The 20,402-nt window shown below is 35.7% G+C and overlaps 2 long non-coding RNA genes across 3 annotated transcripts in view; one reads left to right on the top strand and one right to left on the bottom strand.

The window, feature by feature from the left end:
- LOC112926378 (uncharacterized) overlaps positions 1 to 20,402 on the bottom strand; it is a 231,547-nt gene that overhangs the window by 39,303 nt on the left and 171,842 nt on the right. The gene's annotated exons all lie outside the window — the stretch shown is intronic.
- LOC140595357 (uncharacterized) overlaps positions 1 to 20,402 on the top strand; it is a 39,347-nt gene that overhangs the window by 12,471 nt on the left and 6,474 nt on the right. The window contains exon 2 of one of the 2 annotated variants that reach the window (XR_011996911.1): positions 1,351 to 1,495. The exons of the other annotated variant lie outside the window; for it this stretch is intronic. This is a non-coding gene — a long non-coding RNA (uncharacterized lncRNA). The remainder of the gene's footprint in view (positions 1 to 1,350; positions 1,496 to 20,402) is intronic. 2 annotated transcript variants of the gene reach the window in all.

Genomic DNA, 20,402 nt, shown 5'->3' with positions numbered 1-20,402 from the left:
TGATCAACAGACAGATAAAAAGATGTGCAACATCATATTAGGGAAATGCAAATCAAAACCATGACAATATATCACCTCACAACTGTCAGCATGGCTATTATTTAAAAAAGCAAGAAAGAAAAGAAAAGAAAGAAAGAGAAAGGAAGAGAAAGGAAGAGAAAGGAAGGAAGGAAGGAAGGAAGGAAGGAAGGAAGGAAGGAAGGAAGGAAGGAAGGGTGCCTGGCTGGTTCAGTTGGGAAAGCATGTGACTCTTGATCTCAGTGTTGCAAAATTAAGCCCCATGTTGGGTGTAGAGATTACTTAAAAATAAAATCTTAAAAAAAAAAAACAATAAATAAGAATTGTTAGAATGTGGAGAAAAGGGAACCCTCATATACCGTTGGTGGCAATGAAATTGGTGCAGCCACTATGGAAAACAATATGGATATTCCTTTAAAAATTAATAGATCTCCCATTTAATGTAGCCATTCCAGTAATTGGGTATTTATCTGAAGAATATAAAAACACTAACTTGAAAAGATACGTGCACCCCTGTGTTCATTGCAGCATTACTTACAATAGCCAAGACATAGATAGTGTTCATTGACGGATGAATCAACAATGAGGATGTGGTGCACACACACATACACTGGAATACTGACTCAGCCAGAGAAGAATGAAATCTTGCCATTTGTGACAAGAATGAATCTTAAGAGTATAGTATGAGGTTAAATAAGTCATATGGAGAAAGAAAAATTCTATATGATTCATGCATATGTGGAATCTTAAAAAAAAAGGAAATGAACAAACAAAACAGTACAAAAAGAAACTTACAGATGCAGAAAACAGATTATTGGCACCAGACAGGAAGGGGTTAGGTGTTCAGTGAAATAGGTGAAAGGGTCAATTGTACAGTAATGAAATGATAACTAGACTTTTGATAATGATCACATTGTAGCATATACAGATACTGAATTATAATGGACTATACCTTAAACTTTAAAATGTTATATATCTATTTTTTCCTCATAAAAAACAAATACCTGAATATATTAAACATTTGCTAATTATAATCATATCTCTACAAACATATCTGAGATATATGGTGTTTTCCTTTCTACTTTGTACCTTTGGATGACTCATCTATTGCCCAGATGAGACAGTATTCAAATTGATAAAATTTTGGTCACATAAATAAGTAAATAGAATATAAAGAATCTAATTATAGCAATATTACTCAATTTTTAAAATTCCATTTGAGTTGGACGCTAAAAGTGCATAGTAATACAATGTTATTTTATTTAAAATTTTAATATATTGGGTATCTTCTGCTTATTGGTACATCACCTCTTCCACTCTACTTTCTTTCAGGAGGATAACCTATATAGATTACATCAACATGCTTTCTTGCTTCTAATTGAACTTGACCAATAAGATCTCTTCGCAGAAGATGATAGGAAAAGAAGGATATTTATTCTCCTAGTGCCTTCCCTGCAAAATTATATCTCCTTTCAAGGTGACTTTTTCTACATTAACTGTCCCTTCTGGGTTATGGCAAATTCTCCCTCCTTTTATCCCTTCAAGCTCAAAGATGGCAACAATCTTCCTGTTACTATCCCTAGGATATTGAACCATCTTTGGGGTTTCCCTAAATCCTGATCACATGTATAAAGAGTCCATTTATTAAACCTTCCTTGAACTATTTTCCTAATGCACTATGTTTCTTGCCATTTGATTATGGGTAGTTGCCATGATTTATTCAGTCCATAAGTGAGCAATACAATTATGTTCTTCTTAGGTCTATTGAAAGATAAGAATTATATACTATCTAAATGATTTAAAAGACTTATTTACTTGAGGGAGACAGAGAGAGAGTGCGCACATGAGAGAGTGCATGCCTATATGTGGGTAGGCAAAGGGGCAGAGGGAGAGAATCTCAAGCAGACTGCACTGAGCATAGAGCCAGATGAGGGCTCAAGTCCACAATCCTAAAATCATGTAATGAGCTGAAACCAAGAGTTGGGTGGTCAATCAGGGTGACATTTATAGATTTTAAAAATATTCCTTTGTGAACTAAAAATTATTTTTCTTATAGTCAATTCAAAATCTATTTTCTTTCTTTATTTTAGAAAGAGAGAGAGAGAGAGAGAACAGAGTGGGATGGGCAGAGGGAGAGAGAGAGAGAATCTTAAACAGGATCCATGCCCAGCACAGATCCCATTGCAAGGCTTAATCTCACAACTCTGAGATCATAACCTGAGCCAAAATCAAGATTTGGATGTTCAACTGACTGAGCCAACCAGGAACCCCAAGACACTATTTTTAAAAGTAAAACTTAAAAAAAATATACATCAATATATATCAAGAAATACTGGGCATAGAACCTGATGTCAGAATTGGATGAGACTTTGGGAGTCTTTTATAGGTGTTTGCATGTGGAAGTGATATGAAGTTCTGGGGCCTGAAAAGACTGGCAGATTTGTCTACAACTAGAGCAAATAACAGTTGCTCTCATCCCTGTATGCATGTGCCACTTCTCCAACTAAGAAAGCAGGGACTATCTTTTCATACCTTGAATCTACAATGAAATTGTGATTTGTTTTTGACAAATTGAATGCAACAGAAGTGACAGTCTGGGATTTCTATGCCCAGGCCTTCAAAGGTTGTATAGCTTCTGTTTTCAATCACAGGGAAAACCAGAGGCCATCTAAAAAGAGGCCATGTGGAGAAAAAAAGTCCCCAGAGTGTAATAGTCTGTGAAGGGAGAGAGGGAGAGTGAAAGAGAGGCCCAGCTAGCCCCCAACCATTTCAGTCAAGCAGCTAAGAAAACAGACATGTGAGTGAAGCTATCATGAATTCTCCAGCCAGCAAGACAGTTGCAGAACTGAGCTTTCCCTTATGAGTACTATTTAACTTCTGAAAAACAGAATTAAGTGACTGCTATAAGTCAGTAAGTACTGGAGAGGTTTATGCAGGACTGTTTAGTCTGTATTTTTTTTGCATGTATTTGACATGTACCTAACTGCAATTTCCCATGTGTTATGGCCTGAATGTTTGCATCCCCCCAAATTCATATGTTGAAGTGCTAACCCCTCCATATGGCTGTATTTGGAGACAGGGCCTCTAAGGAAGTAACTAAGGTTAAATGGGGTGATATGAGTAGGTCCTAATCCAATAGGATTAGTGTCCCCATAAGAAGAGACACCCAAAAACTCCCTTTTCATATGTGCACAAAAGAAAGGCCATGTGAGGATGAAGCAGGAAGGTAGTCATGTACAAACTTGGAAGAGATTCCTCACCAACAACCAAATCAGACAGAGCTTTGATCTTGAACTTCCTAGGCTACAGACTGTGAGAAATAAATTTTAAGCTACCCAGCCTATGGTACTTTGTTATGGCAGCCCAAGCAGACTAAGACACCATATTTGCCACTGACTTCACTGACAGGTACACTAGGCTTCATGCAGTCTCTGGGCCATGGCACAAATATGGAAAAACTTGCTGGAAAATAGAATGATTAGCTAGGGGTTGTAGCATCAACTACTTCTCCTATCACCTAAGATAACAGGAGTTAGCTGTCCCTAAACCTCTTGTGCCCTAGAACACTTTGCTTTATCAGGAGACATACTCTGTATTCTGTCTTTGATAGGCAAGTGTTAGCCATGTTGAGTCTGAAAAGAGTAAAGGAAAGAATGGATTATTGACAGCCATCTTTCAGACTTAACCCCATGTTAAAATGACAGCTCTTTTCACTACACATGCCTTTCAGAAGTTGGAAGTATAAAGTGGAGGTCTACCAAAACCATTCAAAGTGACTTTAATGCAACTACTGATAATAATATTTGGGTAAAGAATGAAAATACCCAGGAGAAATGCTAAACTGTATAGTATGCTGAGACTATAACCCAGTATTTTGCCAGGCACACTGAGAGACTTTCAGTTTCTGGTAAATACACCTTGAAGCTGTATCAAGACTTAAACAATTGACAGTTACGCATGTTATACTTTTTTATAGAGGCATTTTCTTTATGGGGTGGGATTTGGAAAAAACCTGGCAAAACAGTCTCATAAAACTAGAGATCCCCCCAATTTTTTCCTTCCCTCATGAACAAAGACCTATTTTATAGCAATTTCAATATTCTAGATTGACTTGAAGGGCCTTTAAAAGGTGTGACAGATGGCTCTAAAGACAGACACTTGGAAATTATTACATATGGATTGCTTAGTAATTTCATTTCATGGTTGAAAATTATGAAGTTTATGATTACACATTTGATAGTGTTAAAATATCAACATCTGAGTGGAAGAAATTAATTCTCACTAAATAAAGATCAAAGATGATTTTTTTTAATTTCAGGATGTTACATCCTAGATTGCATTTTGAGAATATTGTGTCATACACCCATAACAAAGTAAAATGTTCTACTTTGGAAAGTGCGGTTTACTCTATTGGGATAACAACAAAGAAAAGAGAAGGTTTTTGAGTCCCTAGTAGCTGTAGAGTTTATGGAAATTGAATCAATTATTGCTGTTAAGTGCATTATTTGGTTTATATAAATAAACAGAATGACAGATGAGTGACAGTGAGCAGATTTGTGTCCATATTAAAAAACCCAACATAGATTTCTGCTATAAAATCATCTTTTGAAGAGGGTTGATGATGCAAGTAAACATGAATATTTTATTTTTTTTTCATTGAAACTATGCAAAATATGCAACTGGAGACACATGCCAACATGCAGGTTAATAGCACAAATCACCAAGCTCATTCTCACTATTGAGAATCATAAGTATGCAGAGAGAACATATTCCTTAGCTGATTGGAATTTCCCAGCATGCTTTTCATGGTCAAATATTCTAATTCCATGATAAATAGATTAAAACTTTTAATGAAAAAAATCATTTTCATATTTCTCATTGGTGATCCTTTTCTTTCGCTCTGGCAATATTATGGTCTTGTTAAATGGTCTTTTGGTTTGATGAGAGGTTTTTCTACACTGAGAAAATGCAACATGATTGGATTCAAGAAGAGAAGAAGTTAATTCTTTGACAAATTAGGGGAAAGTTAGTGTGAGAGGTAGGACAGGAGCACCTGCAAGCGGGCTGCTCATGGGCAGGTGGGGTTTAGGAGACAGTTGGTATGGAGGGTGAGGACCTGGATCCTTGAAAGCCACCCACTCCTGGTCTCATTAGACCAGTTTCTGTGAACTCTGAAAAATACCTATCACGGTTTGAAGAGCGATGCTTTTGTCTTATACTTGGTATCAAGCCTTTTAATTATATATCCATAATGGGTTAATATGTACTACACAGCCATAGCCTGTAGTATTGATGTACCACTCATTTGCCCAGGAAGCCAAGCATATTGTGTGGTTCCTATTTTGGGGACTTTAAATAAGAATTTAAATCTACACATTTTACTCCATGTCTCTGTGTTTTACTACATGCTCAAATGCTTTAAGATTTATTAAATCCAGGTGTTTTATTTCTCAGTAATTATCAGAACTCACCTGATTCAATTATGCTGATCTATTATTTTTCAAGAATTACTTTTTAAAAATTCCCCTTCCCAATTAATATAGTGAATTTGTGGCTTTCTTGGTCTAAAAATATCTTAAGAAATTTTATGATCTTATGAAAGATCATTTGAAAGGGTTTCCTGAGGTTTTTTTCTTTCCTTTACAAAAATAAAGCTTAATAATGGAGAATGGTATTTATAGATTAATATTTGGGGCAAATCTAAAACACTTTTCTAGCAATGAGTTCCACACTTTCTCATGAATACAAAGCAATCTGCTTTTGTTTTTCTGGGACTCAAAATGGATAACACAGTGATATAAATCCTTATTAAAAACATTATTGCACTCCATATTAAAAACATTTTTGCTTAAATAATTAGCATTTTTGTTTATCCATTAAAAAAAACCACATGAGACAGAAAAAAATGTTTTTCCCAGATGGTCCTTTTTGCATTAATATTACTAACCCAGACATCAAAAACAAACAATAAGGTGTTGAAATATGTAATTTGGGCCAAAATATCAGAGCCCTGAACTTTCACAGGCTTTTCAATTTTAAGAGGATAGTTGAGCATGCACATGAAGTCAGCTTTACTATGACTCTTAACTCTCTTGCGTTTCTCTGTTGTAAATAGCTATTATGCAAATAATTTCCTTCTTTTGGAAATGGAAGAATGATTATAACCATTCCTGAACTTGGGAAACAGATTTATTTACCTGCTGTAAAAGGATGGGAAAAAAATTAACCTGTTTTAATATTTATAGTGAAATTGGTTGTTTTTGTTTGTCTGATATCAATTTATCTTTTGTATAGTAAAATACCCATATTTTTCTTGGGAAACTACTCCCTTTTTATTCTATCCACATGAGACTGAAAACTCTAGGCATAGGCCTGTGATCCAAGTTGGCCAATCAGTGAATCAAATTCTACTAGCTACTGTGATTGGCTCAGGGAGGGCATGTGTTCCAAAATGGTCCAGTGAAACTAAATCTGGGCATTTTTATAGAACTATGGGTAAAAGAAAAAAATTATATTGAGTAGGAACTGCTGGAGTTAACTATATGGAAATAACATCTAAAGGGAAAGTAGAGCTTAAATATGGCAAGGGGCAGGGGAAAGAGAGTACTGCAGGGAGAGAGAGCAGACCTGGTCTTGGGTCTTTTAATTACACGGAGCCAAAATTTTATTCTTTGCTTAAGTCAGTATAAGTTGAGTTTTTCTGTCTCTTGACCCTGAATGAGTTAAAAGACAAAAATCTATCCAGTTGTGATCATGGTTAAAATGAATAGTTCATATGTGAGGCTCTCCTATGTGCCAGGTACTCTGCTGGTCACTGGGGACATTCAATGATCAATAAGACAGGGTTTCTCTATAAAAGAATGTTGCTCCAAACTCTTGAACTTATTTCAGCCCTTCCAGTAACAGTTATGGAATCTATTTTGCCTAAGTGAAATATCCTTTTATAAAGATTTTTGCACATAAGGGGTAAAGATAGGAGGAGAGAATCCTGATTGTGTATTGTTAGTATAAGGCAAATATATTTCTTAACTCCTTGAAAAATAGTTAGCACTTCAATAAAATTTTCCTTTTGGACAGAAAGAAAAAGAGGGGTTATTATTTAAATCACAGCCTTTGCTAGCAATCCTTGAATAGAAAGGAATATCCAGGGCCAAAGACTGTTAACAGAACTACCCAGCTGAAGTTACAGTTACATATTCATTCTGATAGAATATCAGATAATCAAAAAAAAAAAAAACTAGATTAAACTGCTAGGCACTCAACTACACACAGAGTTTAGTGTACATATATACACACACATATATATGAAGAGTTAAATATTTTATATTATTATTGGCTTATACATGAAGAGGTTCATCTGTTTAAGATTTCTCTTGACTTTTTCAATAAGATCCCTTTATCTACCAAGCATACACATACATGCACACATCCTATACTAATGAAAAAGAATAGTTATCCTCATGCTCTATTTAAAATAAATTTTATATTTTTAAAGCCCCTCAAAACCACTATAAGGCATGACTCAAACATTTTTAATAAAATAGATCATTTTCTCTTTTTCTGGAAAAGAGGGAGTAGCAGGGATTGAAGTAATGAATAGTACTCAATAGTACTCAATGGGGTCACATCTTCAGTATGTGTCGTGCAGTGGGGTGAGAAAATGATATCATTTAGATATTATAATGAGTAGAGTTTCTCATTGCTCCAAGTCAGATGTCATCAAGATCTGTGTCCATCTATGAGAGGGTGTCTCATGACTGACTTTCTTCATCCCTATCACCCCTCAACCCTTCTTCCAGTGGGCATCCCCCACTCACTTACTCTCTGACCAAAAGTCAAGTGGGCAGGGAAGTCAACTGTATTCACTATCATTGCCTCTGTTCTATGCAGAGCTCCTTGGCGGAGCAATGAGAGATACTCTTTCCTCCACAGACTCAACCATGGGTGTCTCACCCCAGATATGGCCTGAACTTCAAGTCCTTTAGAAATCAGCAGTTTCTAATCACACTCTCAGCCATTGACACCCAGGACACACCAACAGTGCCAGGGCAGAGGGAGGGGAGAGTACGGATACAGATGTTCTTGTATAGGTCATGCGTTGAGTAGAGAATTAGTGTTCTACTCAGCTGATTAAGCCACAGCACTGAATTATGGTCACCATTGCAAACTATCCCCCTTATAGCCAACTACATGTACCTTGAGATATACTTATCCTTGCTGGCCATCTGGCCTCCCTCAGGGCTTCTGAGGCCCATCGGGCCATTTGACAACTTCAAACCTGAAAGCAAAGGAGTCTGACAGACTTAGGGAGTGCTAAGACCCCATTTACCCACAGAACCAGAGCTTGACCCTACAGAAACCAAGCTATCTCCTCCTCTTAGCATCTAGGAGTCTCCTTCCTTTACATTTATATCACGCAGGGGCTATTCTGAGTTTTTTGTACCCCAAAAGAAAGTCAGCTTCAAAGGTGAGTTGACATTTTTCATGACTAGAGACAGAAAACTTCCAACAATTTATAAGTAACCTGTTTCCAGTTTAAAAGAACATAGTACAATGTATATGCTGAACATTTTTAAAAGAATCAGAATGAAATACACTTAATATTGAAACTATAATAAATGTAGGTTTTAGACAATTAAGAAACAATTTCAACAGTTCCTGAGATCCATCATAATATGAGAGGCCCAATTAACAGAGCATTACAATTAATAGAAGCCTGAATACAAGATCATTTGTTCTATTTATGATTTATTCATACACTTTACAGGATCTTAAGAATTTTAGAGTAGCCATAACCTTTGCCTCTGGGAAGCTCTGATATTAAATTGAAAGAATGCCATTGGCATGACCACCACAGTGTAGACCTGACATTCCTCACCATTAACATTTTCCCAGAAAATGTTGGAAATCCCTTCCTCTTTCATTGTGAGCATTGGAGGGGTAGGGAGCATTAGAGTAGAAAAGAACAAGTTGAAGAATGCATAAGCATGGGATTAAAATCTATGAATCAGACTCAGGAAACAATGACTTTGGTGGGAGCAATGGTTCCCATAGGGCTGTGATTAGGTGTCTCAGACTCTAAACTTCCCACTGGTACAGAAGAAATGGGCATCAAGTGGATGGGCTGTGATCTTAGACGCTATTATTTGTGTTTAAAGTTTCTTGCTGGCCATCCTCATGATTTGGCACCTTCTTTTTTTAGTTAGATATTAGCATTATGTACTAGGGAGCTATCCACTAGCTAGTTTTTATCCACTAGTAAAAAACAGGGTCTGTTTTGTAAGGTGACCCTGAATATGTTTCCTTTTAACTACAAAGATTTTTTTTTAAATAATATATTTATTTTTTGTTGGTGTTCAATTTGCCAACATAGAGAATAACACCCAGTGCTCATCCCGTCAAGTGTCCCCCCCCAGTGCCCACCACCCATTCACCCCCACCCCCACACCCCACCACCACCCCTAGTTCGTTTCCCAGAGTTAGGAGTCTTTATGTTCTGTCTCCCTTTCTGATATTTCCTACCCATTTCTTCTCCCTTCCCTTCTATTCCCTTTCACTATTACCTTTTAACTACAAAGATTTCTATAATGACTTAAGATGTATGGGCTTTGAACCAGACTGTTGGATTCAAATCCGGGTTCCACTGCTTACTTGCTCTATGACCCTGGTAAGGTAAATAACCTCTCTATGCCTTAGTTTTCTCATCAGTAATGAAATTAATTGAAAACTAAATGCACCAATATAGGTATTGGCAAGCCTCTTATATAAAGATCCAGATAATCAAGAGTTTACGGTTTATAAGACATATAATCTCTGTTGCAACTACTCAAGTATGCCATTGTAGAGTGAAAACAGCCCTAGACAGTACATAAATGATTTGGTGTGGTTATTGTCTAATAAAACTTAATTTATGAAAACAGGCATTTGGATTATTGGCTTCAAGACCTACTTTGCCAACCTGTGGAATACTTTGTGCACCAAATACTTTGCTTGGTCCATTATAAAAACTCAGTAGATACTAGTTTTTTAAAATTGTTATCCTCTTTCTTCTCATCATTATATGTATATCATCATACCACAAAGGCTTAAGAATCTTATTATGGCTTATTAGCACTTAGTGTTACATGGGCTCTGCTGTCACATATATGCATTTCCTAAGTCAGAGTCTCTACCCTTCCACTAAAGTCCTTCTAATGGTAGAGGGCAGTCAACTCCTATTCCATTGCTCTTAAGCTGGCAATAACTCTCTAAAAGTAGAGTATGTCTTTCAAGTGTCATTTCCTCTTAAAAATTCATGTGAATTTTGCATTTTACTTCATAGTATATTTGTGTTTCCTTTAAAACAAAAAAATGATGATTTAAATCATTTATCATTGGATAAAACTGACCATGTTTACTAATTGTCTTCAGTTTTTTTATGACATGTACACTTATACCAGTTTAAGAAACATGGTCTATAATGACAGGAATTTAAAATGTGAGGTAGTTAATCTCCTCTGGGATTAATAGCCTTGGTATTCTATATGGCTGTTAGGTTTTATCAAACACAAAGAGAAAGATTAAAGTTAGGAGATACATGGACACAATTGATTCACAGAAAATTGTAGAGAACTCCATTTATTACCTCCCATCTGGTAGGTGAAAAAGTGCATGGCTTGGCTCCTGGAGCTCTGGCTTCACTTACGATGCACAGAAATCCACATATGCCCACCAGGCCATTACTGATAGAAACTGCCTGGGGTTGATCTGAGAAATAAAGTCGTGAAAAGTAAAATAAACAGAGTAATTTGTGTGTAAGAAATCATTGTTAAGTTGAAGCATATAAAATTTTTAAATATTTGGCCATTTTTGAAGTATAAAAATGGCAATTTTTGGTTCAGCGTAATGTTCCCCCCAAAGCTTATTAACCAACAATGTGCATAGCACTGTTTAAGTGAAATATCACCACCATAAATCATAAGAATAACATCAGACTCTTTAAAAAGTACATTCACAATGAAGAATGTGGAAACAGAAAGTAAAAGTGGATAATGCTGAAAACAATCAGAACATTTTATTTTTAGTAGCCTAAGGGGTTGCATTGTGATCATGGTTCATAGTCAGAATCCTTTCAGACAATTCTGAGAAGCAATCCTGTGGGTGCTTGTTCATCCAGCAGGTGTTAAGAAATAAAACATCAGGACCAGAAGAATATGCCTTGAGCGTTGCATGAAAACACTTGGAAAGATGAAGTCCCCTGTGCTTTTTATGGCCATAAGCAAAGTGCATTTATTTAACCATTTTATCAGTTTGAGATGGAAAGAAAGCAGATGTTGTTTTACTCTTCCTCTGTTTTCATCAACTGCCAGACAATACTCCGCAGCCTTATGATGAATTTCTCTTAGTATCACCATTTCCTTTGGTAGGCAGCTTAGGGCCCATGGCAGATTTTTCAGACTCCTATATTTAAACCAAGATGTATTCTTTACTAACACTCATTGAAACCCCAGTCTTTATTTCAAATTAAGTCTTATGCAGGGAGGGAACCACCCAGAGACAGAAGTAGTAACCAAACTCAACTTCAATGACCTATGAAGAGCACAAGAATGATATATGCTTCGAACTTTACAAGTTATGTTGCAAGTCAAGACTTTTGTTATGAGTCAGTTATATATGCTTCTTTAGATTTTAAATTCCGGATCTGGGTCTGGATTGTGAAGAAAAGAAATGGAAGGTCAGATGTGTATATTTGGGTAATAGAAGAAACCAGAATGTTTCTAAGCACATATGAGTGTGGCACATGTGTGCCACTCAGCTACTCAGTTTGGCACAACCTTGAATTTCAGAATTGCTGCCTTCATTCTCTTAAATTTTATGACTTGAAGCTTCAACTGACTAGGCAGAGAAAAAAAACAAAGCAGCTAAGCCAAGTTCAGAAGAATATATGAACAATAAACAAAAGTTTTTCTAATGGAAACCTGTCAAGGTAACAAATGGCTTGTCTTCCCCTGACATCAGAAACTTTATCCAAATGGAAAACATTTTCTAACCTAAAATTTTAAACATACACAGAATTTGATAGAATAGTAAACTACCTAGATTCAACAATTGTCAAAAATTTTCCATCCTTGCTTTATCTTTCTTATTGAAATATTTTAAAGCAAATCACAGTCATATCATTCTACTCCCATATATACTTCAGCATGCATCTCTTAAAAATTAAAAAGAGTATGTTTCATAACTAAAATGCCACTTGGGCAAAATTTTAAATGACCATTTAGCTCTTAAAAAATAAGACTTGTATTTACTGTTCATTTATACATTGCAAAAATGAATTGATACAAGAAAAAGTGATAAAACTAAAAAGAAAATAAAGGTAAGCTGACAAAATGAAGCCAGGAATAAAAATATTAAACATCAAGATACAGAGAAGGTCCTAGCCTAACACTAAATTCAACTCCTGCTTCATAGGGGCCAGCAGGAGGGAAATCGTGGCAGTCACCAGATTCAGGGTACATAAAGGAGGACTATCATCATTCCTCTAGAGAATGTAGCTTTTCCTGTCTCTAAGGTTTGTGAAGAATTTCTCCTGGATATCTTCGTGAAGAAGGCAGTATGAGATTTATTAGACAATATACTTTATAAAATCCCCACAATAAATACAAAAGAGGTTCTGTGCTGCTCCTCATTGCAAGCCAGGGCATCATGCTGAAGTTCAGGTGAGTCAAAGTCATCCAACAAGGGGCCAGAGCAGTGCATCATGTCCATCTGGTGGCCACCAACCCGAGGTACAGCATAAAATCCATTCATTTCAAATAAGCTTTTAATCTTCTTTAGACTCCTATCGTCCCAGCTCTCCCATTAATAATATAGCCCTAATTTAAAAAACTCAAATCCAGCTGTTACTACTTTTAAGCGCTGTTATCCAAAGCAAGCCAATGTGACACCAAATGTGTCTTCCACATTCACTCGTTATGTGCAAATTTGGCCCAGCCACTGGATATTTTTTCCTCCTGTTATTCAGGGGGTTTGCAAATGCCAAAAGCAATCAATCTATGAAGCAAATCAATGTGAACAGCTTTCAGGGGGAAGAGCTAACCCTGCAGCGATCTGCAATTTTTTTTTTGAAATAGCAGCTGAGCTCGTCTATGGATCTAATGACTAATACACTCATGCACTAAAGGATCTGCCTGCCTTCAGTTTAAAAAAAATTCTCTTACTTGAGGCTAGCTTCAGGGCTTCCAAGCTGTAGGAACAGCTTGAGGCTGGGGGCGGTGGTCCTGCTTGGTCAGCCATAGGGACCAGGCAGTTCCCAGAGTCCTCAGCTCTCTCTCACCTGCCTGCTGCTGCATTGATCCACAGTAAGCACTCTGGCTTCTCAACATTCTACTATCTACCATCAATAGCTCCTTGGAGGGTGCAAAATGCAATTTCTTTGTGTCCTTAGTGTATGTGACATAGTTCATCATGCTTTTCAAGATTTCCTCCTGGCTTCTGCTAACAGCCTTTGCTTGCTTCCTATGGTTCTGTTCAACTGCAGCTAAATAAACCTGTTTGATGTTGCTATCTCTCGGGAAACCGACCAGAAAACAGACGGAAATCATATATGTAGGTGAGCTAAAATCAGGGAACAATGAGAAAAACCATGTCAATAAATAGAAAGGAAATTTGAATGCACAAAATATTTTCTTGTCAAACTAAAAAACAAACAAAAATATTTTGGGATATTTAAACATAACCACAATGGTAAAATATGTCCTGCTCCCACATTGCTTATTTTCCTGGGTATAACATTCCTATTTTAAAAATGTAGGAACAGATCCAAGAAACAAATGTCTTTGAAAATTCCATTTTTATGGAAACATCACTGTATACATTTAAGCTTTTTTTTCCTACTGAAAATTATTTCAAACAGCATGAAAAATGTCAATGCAGGAAACAGAATAAAAGTAATGGATGGTCTTTAAAAAACAGAGGAATAAAAATGTTCCTGAAATACTATGCTCAAGTGACTAATGTTAATAGTAAAGTAAAATTATTCCCTATAGGCAAGAAAATAAGTAATATGCCTATGGAGTAATATATAAAATAACAGTAGCAGGAAAAATAAAGTTAGAAAAGTCAGTAATATTTCTAGATGATTTTAGGAAGTTGGCAGAGAGAATATCTAATAGTAGGATAAATTTTGTTAATATTGCCCAGAAACTGAAAATTTCCAAAAATAATCATTAGGTGTTTTGTTGTTGTTGGCCTGAAATATCCAGGTTATTATCTCTTTCCTATGTCACTTTGCAGAAATCTTAATTCCTATTCTCTTACTTTCTCTCTCACATATACTTATCCAGACTTATTTTTAGATTTCTATTTGTGATTAACAGTATATTAAGTTTCCTAAATACAGTCCTTTATTTGGAGCCTTTATCATGAAAAAGTCTCAATGTTGAGTCCTACTTTCCTATTTTCCCTTAGACATTTGCTTTCCTAAATTCCCAAACAGGAAATATTTCACACATGCCTCACCTCACCATCACTCCATTTTAATTGAAGGATCCTTGTTAGTATTGTGTTCAGTACCCGGGGAGTTACAGTACCATACAATCAAGGAATTCACAATTAAATTACAATAAAGTTTAAGGCTGGTGTGCAGATACTTGCCCAGACATGGTGACATTCAAGCTCCCTGTTGATGAACAAGAAGGATTAAGGTATAGAGAACAGAGGAGCTATTTCAAATAGAAAGGATGATATATAAACCACTTAGCTGCTGAGGGGAACTTGCACACTAGGGAGATACCTGGCAGAGAGAGGGGTTGAAGCAAATTTTCTCTGCTTATAATCAATGGTTATAAACACCATACTGCTGACAAAGTTCAGTGCAAGCTCTGGGAGATGTATTCAACACATGCTTTTTAGTTTCTACTTGGGGAAAGAGGGTCACTTACCCATCTAATGCACCCAAAACTTCACTGAAGAAACAGGCCTCAGAGATCATGGCACATGAGAAGACACTCTAGGGAAGCTCTAGGCATGATTAAAATGTTTGGTAATGAAATGTTCCATACTACTTTAGATGCTACATTGCATGGACTACCTAACTCTTCCAATGCCCTTCTGGAACTCATCAGCATTTCCATCTACCACAGCGGAGTCTTTTTCATCCTAATTAAGGGCTTCCAATTCTTAATTGCCTAAATCTCTCTGGGGAAGTCTCAATATACAAATCACAGATTGATTTGTTTATGGTGGGACAAAATGACTGCTTTCCCTTTAGTTTTAAATTTTCTTCTAAATACCTATAAGAATCTATGATTGGGGTCAGACTTTATATCAAATAGCAGCATATTACAGAAGGAGAAATTCTTAATGACCCAGTCCATGCTTGTAGGTACATGGTACCAAAGTTTTACAATCAGGCTCCAAGACTGGAATGAAGATAGAAATAAGGATTAGAAAAAAAGCCTTTAATTTACTGCTTAATGCTCTAATTTGGAATAATAAATGAGTGTGAATATTCACTCTATCTCAAAAATTAGGCCCCAAATCCTACATATATTTTTGAGCTTTCTCAAGACATAATTGACAAATAACATCATGTAATTTTAAGTATATAATGTAATGATTTGATACATGCATATATTGTGCAATGTTCACCACAGTAAGATTAGTCACATAAATTACCCCACATAATTACCATTTTCTTGTTATTGTTATGATTAGAATATTAAAGCTGTACTCTCATAGCAACTTTCAAATATACAATACAGTATATATATTGTTAGCTACAGTCAGCATGCTGTACATTAGATCTCTGGACTTACTCATCTTACAACTGAAAGTTCATACACTTTGACCAATATTTCTCTATTTCTTTCTGCCATTCAACCTCTGGCAACCACCATCTACTTACTCTCTGTTTCTGTGAGTTTGATGTTTTTAGATTCCACCTATAAGAGAGATCATATAGTATTTCTTCTCTGACCTATTTCACTTAGCATAATTCCCTTAAGATCCATCTGTGTTGCCATCAATGGCAGCATTTTCATCTTCTTTATAAATATTCCATTTTATTCACATGTAAATGAATTTTAAATATATTACCCACATTCTGTATGTATATATCTCACATTATCTTACCCATTCATCTATTGAAGGATACTTAGGGTGTTTCCATGTCTCAGCTATTGTGATTAATGCTGCTATGAAATGAAGGTATAGGTATCTATTCTACACAGGCATTTCATTTCCTTCAGGTACATGCCCAGTAGTGACTACTGGATCATATTATAGTTCTATTTTTAATTTTTTGAGGAACCTCCATATTGTTTTCTATTGTGGCTGCACCAGCTTGCATTCCTACCAACAGTGCAGAAGGGTTCCCTTTTCTCCACATCCTCCCCAGCATTTTTTATCTCTTACCTTATTTTTTAAAGACTTATTGGATTGAGAGAGAGAGAGAGAGAGAGAGAGAGACAGAGTGTGTGTGTGTGTGTGTGTGTGCGCGCGCAAGCAAGCCCGGGGAGGGGTAGAGAGAAAGAGAATTCTGACAGATTCCCCACTGAGCATGGAGCCCTATGCCAAGATTGATCCCAGAACCCTGAGATCATGACCTGAGCCAAAACCAAGAGTTGGTCGCTCAACCGACTGAGGCATCCAGATGCCCCTCCTATCTTCTTGATAATAGCTTTTCCAACAGGTGTTAGTGATACCTCATGGTTTTGATTTGTTTGCCCCTAATGATTAGTGATATCAAGTACCTTTTACTATACTTGTTGGCCACTTGTATGTCGTCTTTGGAAAAATGTTTTTTCAAGTCCTCTGCCAATTTTTGAATTGGATTGTTTAAGGTTTATTTGCTATTGGGTGTTAGAAGTTCCTCATATATATTGATATTAACCCTTATTAGGTATATGATTTTGTCAATATTTTCTCCCATTCCACAGATTGTCTTTTCATTTTGTTGATTGTTTCTTTTGTTGTGCAGAAACCTGTAGTTTGATGAAGCCTTACTTTTTTATTGTTGCCTTTGTTGTCTGTACTTTTGGTGTCATATCCAAAAAATCATTGCCAAGAGTGATGTCAAGGAGCATTATCCCTAGGCTTTCTTCTAGGAGTTTTATGGTTTCAAGTCTTGCATTTAAGTTCTTAACCCACTTTGAGTTAGTTTTTAATAGTTGTGTAAAATAGAGGTCCAATTTTATTGTTTGCATGTGGATATTCAGTTTTCCCAATACCATTTATTGAAGAGACTGTCTTTTCCCTATTGGATATTCTTGGCTTCCTTATCAAATATTATCTGACCACATATACATATGGATTTATTTCTTGGCTCTCTATTCTGTTCCATTGGTTTATGTGTCTCTATTCCATTACCATACTGTTTTGATTAGTATAGCTTACTAATACAGTTTGAAATCAGGAAGTGTGATGCCTCCAACCTTGTTTTTAAGATTTCTTTGGCTATTTAGGATCACTTATAATTCCATACAAATTTTAGTATTTTTTTCTCTATTTCTATGAAAAATTCCACTGGAATTTTGATAGGAATTTCATTGAATCTGTAGATCACTTTGGGTAAAATGGACATTTTAATATTAACTCTTCTAATCAATGAACATGGTTAGCTTCTTTTTTTTTTTTTCATTTTCATCAATCCACTTAATGTCTTATAGTTTTGGTGTATAGATCATTCATTTCCTTGATTAAATATATTGCTAAGTGTTTTCTTTTGCATGCTATTATAAATGGGTTCTTTTGCTCATTTTCTTCCAGATAGTTGTTAGTATAGAAATGCAACTGATTTTTATATGTTGTTTTTGTATCCCAAAACTTTGCTGAATTCATCTATTAGGTCTAATGATTTTTTGATGGAGTCTTCAGGATTTTCTATGTACAAAATGATGTCATCAGCAGAGATAATTTTAATTTTTCCTTTCTGATTTGGTTATCTTTTATTTATTTTTCTTGCCTAATTTTGCTGGCTAGGATTTATTATATTATGTTGAATAAGCATGAAGAGAATGGGCACCTTTGTCTTGTTCCTAACCTTAGAGGAAAACTTCTAATCTTTCATCTTTGAGCATGTTAGTTGTGAGCTCACCTATAGGGCCTTTATTATGTTGAGATTTCATCCTTCTCAACCCAGTTTTGTGACCATTTTCATCATGAAAGAATGTCAAATTTTGTAAAATGCTTTTTCTGCATCTGTTGAGATAATTATATGATTTTGTCCTTAATTTTGTTAACCTGCCATATTACACTTACTGATTTGCATATGTTGAATCATTCTTGCACCTCAGGGATAAATCTCACTTGATCATGATGTATGATCCTTTTAATGTGCTGCTCAATTTGGTTTCCTAATATTTTGTTTAAAATTTTTGCATCAATATTCATCATGGATATTGGCCTATGGTTGTCTTTTCTCTTAGTATCCTTATCTGGCTTCGGTATCAGGGTAACACTGTCCTCAAAAATAAATTTAGGAGTGTTTCCTTCTCTTCAATTTTTGGAAGAGTTTGAGAATAACTGGCATTAATTCTTCTTTAAGTGTTGGGTAGGATTCAACTGTCAAGGCATCAGTCCTTAACTTTCCTTTGTTGGGAGGTTTTTGATTATTCTCCTTACCTATTATTGGTCTGTTCAAACTTCCTATTTCTTCATGATTCAGACTTGGTAGGTTTATGTTTCTAGAAATTTATTATTTCTTCAAGATTGTTCAATTTGCAGGCATATAGTTTTTCATAGTAGTCTCTTTTTATCCTCCATATTTCTGTAGTGTCAGTTGCAATGTCTCCTTCATTTATAATTTTATTTGAATCCTCTTTTTATCTTGGTAAATCTAGTTAAAGATTTATCAGTTTTGTTTATCTTTTTAAAAATCAACTCTTGGGGCAGCCCGGGTGGCTCAGTGGTTTAGTGCCACCTTCAGCCCCGGGGGTGATCCTGGAGACCCAGGATCGAGTCCCATGTCAGGCTCCTTGCATGGAGCCTGCTTCTCCCTCTGCCTGTGTCTCTGCCTTTTTCTCTCCCTGTGTCTCTCATGAATAAATAAATAAAATTTAAAAAAAATCAACTCTTAGTTTGTTGATCTTTTCTATTGTCTTTCTATCCTCTATTTCTTCTCTGATCTTTGTTATCTTCTTCCTTCTGCTAACTTAGCTTTTTCTTTTTCTTTTTTTTAGTTCCTTGAGGTGTACAGTTAGGTTGTATATATGAGATATTTGTTTTTTTTCTTAATGTAGGTATTTATCACTATAAACTTCCCTCTGCATTGCTCTTGATACACCCTGTAAGTTTTGGTATGTTGTGTTTCCATTTTTGTTTAATATGTATTGATTTCCTTTTTATTTAATCTTTGACCCACCAGTTGTTTAGGAGTGAGTTTAATTACCACATATTTGTCAATTTTTTGTTTTCCCCTTTTTTGATTTCCAGCTTCACACCATTGTGGTTGAAATTATACCAAGTATCTTTTCCAATTTTTAAAAATTTGTGGAGACCTGTTTTGTGGCCAAATATATGATCCTGGAAAGTGTTCTATGTGTGCTTAAGAAGAATATATACGCCACTGCTATTTGATGAAATGTTCTGTATATATGTTCTATATTATGCTCTATATTTTAGGTCCATTCATTTTATAATGTTGTTCAGGATTGTTGCTTCCTTATTGATTTTCTACCTGGATTATCTATCCACTGTTGAAGGTGCAGTATTAAAGTCCCTATTATGACTATTGTTGTCTATTACTCCTTTCAGATCTACTAGTATTTGCTCAATATATTTATATGCTCTGATGTTTGGTGCATATATATTTATAATTGATACATCCTTTTTTTTTAATGACAAACAGATTTGTTTTGCTTTATTAACTTGGCTTCACAAGTAACAAAACAATAACCACCACCTCTGCAGTTAAGTGGACAAAAAAATAGACACTGTAATTAATTTCTAAAAATAGCTCTTACAGATCCATAAACACACCTAACAGGCAAAGGGAAGCCAAACAATGTCAATTCAGAAAACTCTCTGAACTCACCCAAATGTTCCATTTCATACAAAGTAGGAATCATGCATTGAAAAGACAAATCAGGATATAGCCTTCACAGCATTTCCTTTTAAATGAATGTGCATGAAGAATATTATTAGATTGGGGGTCAGGAGGCCGGAGTTTTGTGAATTTCAACCTTGGTTTCCTCACCTATGAAATGAAGGAGGTAGACAGACATCCAGAACTGACATTCGATGAATTAAGTCTTTTTTTTAAAATAAATTTATTTTTTATTGGTGTTCAATTTATCAACATACAGAATAACACCCAGTGCTCATCCCATCAAGTGGCCCCCTCAGTGCCCGCCACCCATTCACTCCCACTCCCCGCCCTCCTCCCCTTCCACCACCCCTAGTTT

This window comes from Vulpes vulpes, chromosome 1 (genome assembly GCF_048418805.1).
Source record: "Vulpes vulpes isolate BD-2025 chromosome 1, VulVul3, whole genome shotgun sequence".
Lineage (NCBI taxonomy): Eukaryota > Metazoa > Chordata > Mammalia > Carnivora > Canidae > Vulpes > Vulpes vulpes.
Note: the sequence above shows the minus strand (reverse complement) of the source record. Positions and strands in the feature narration are given on the sequence as shown.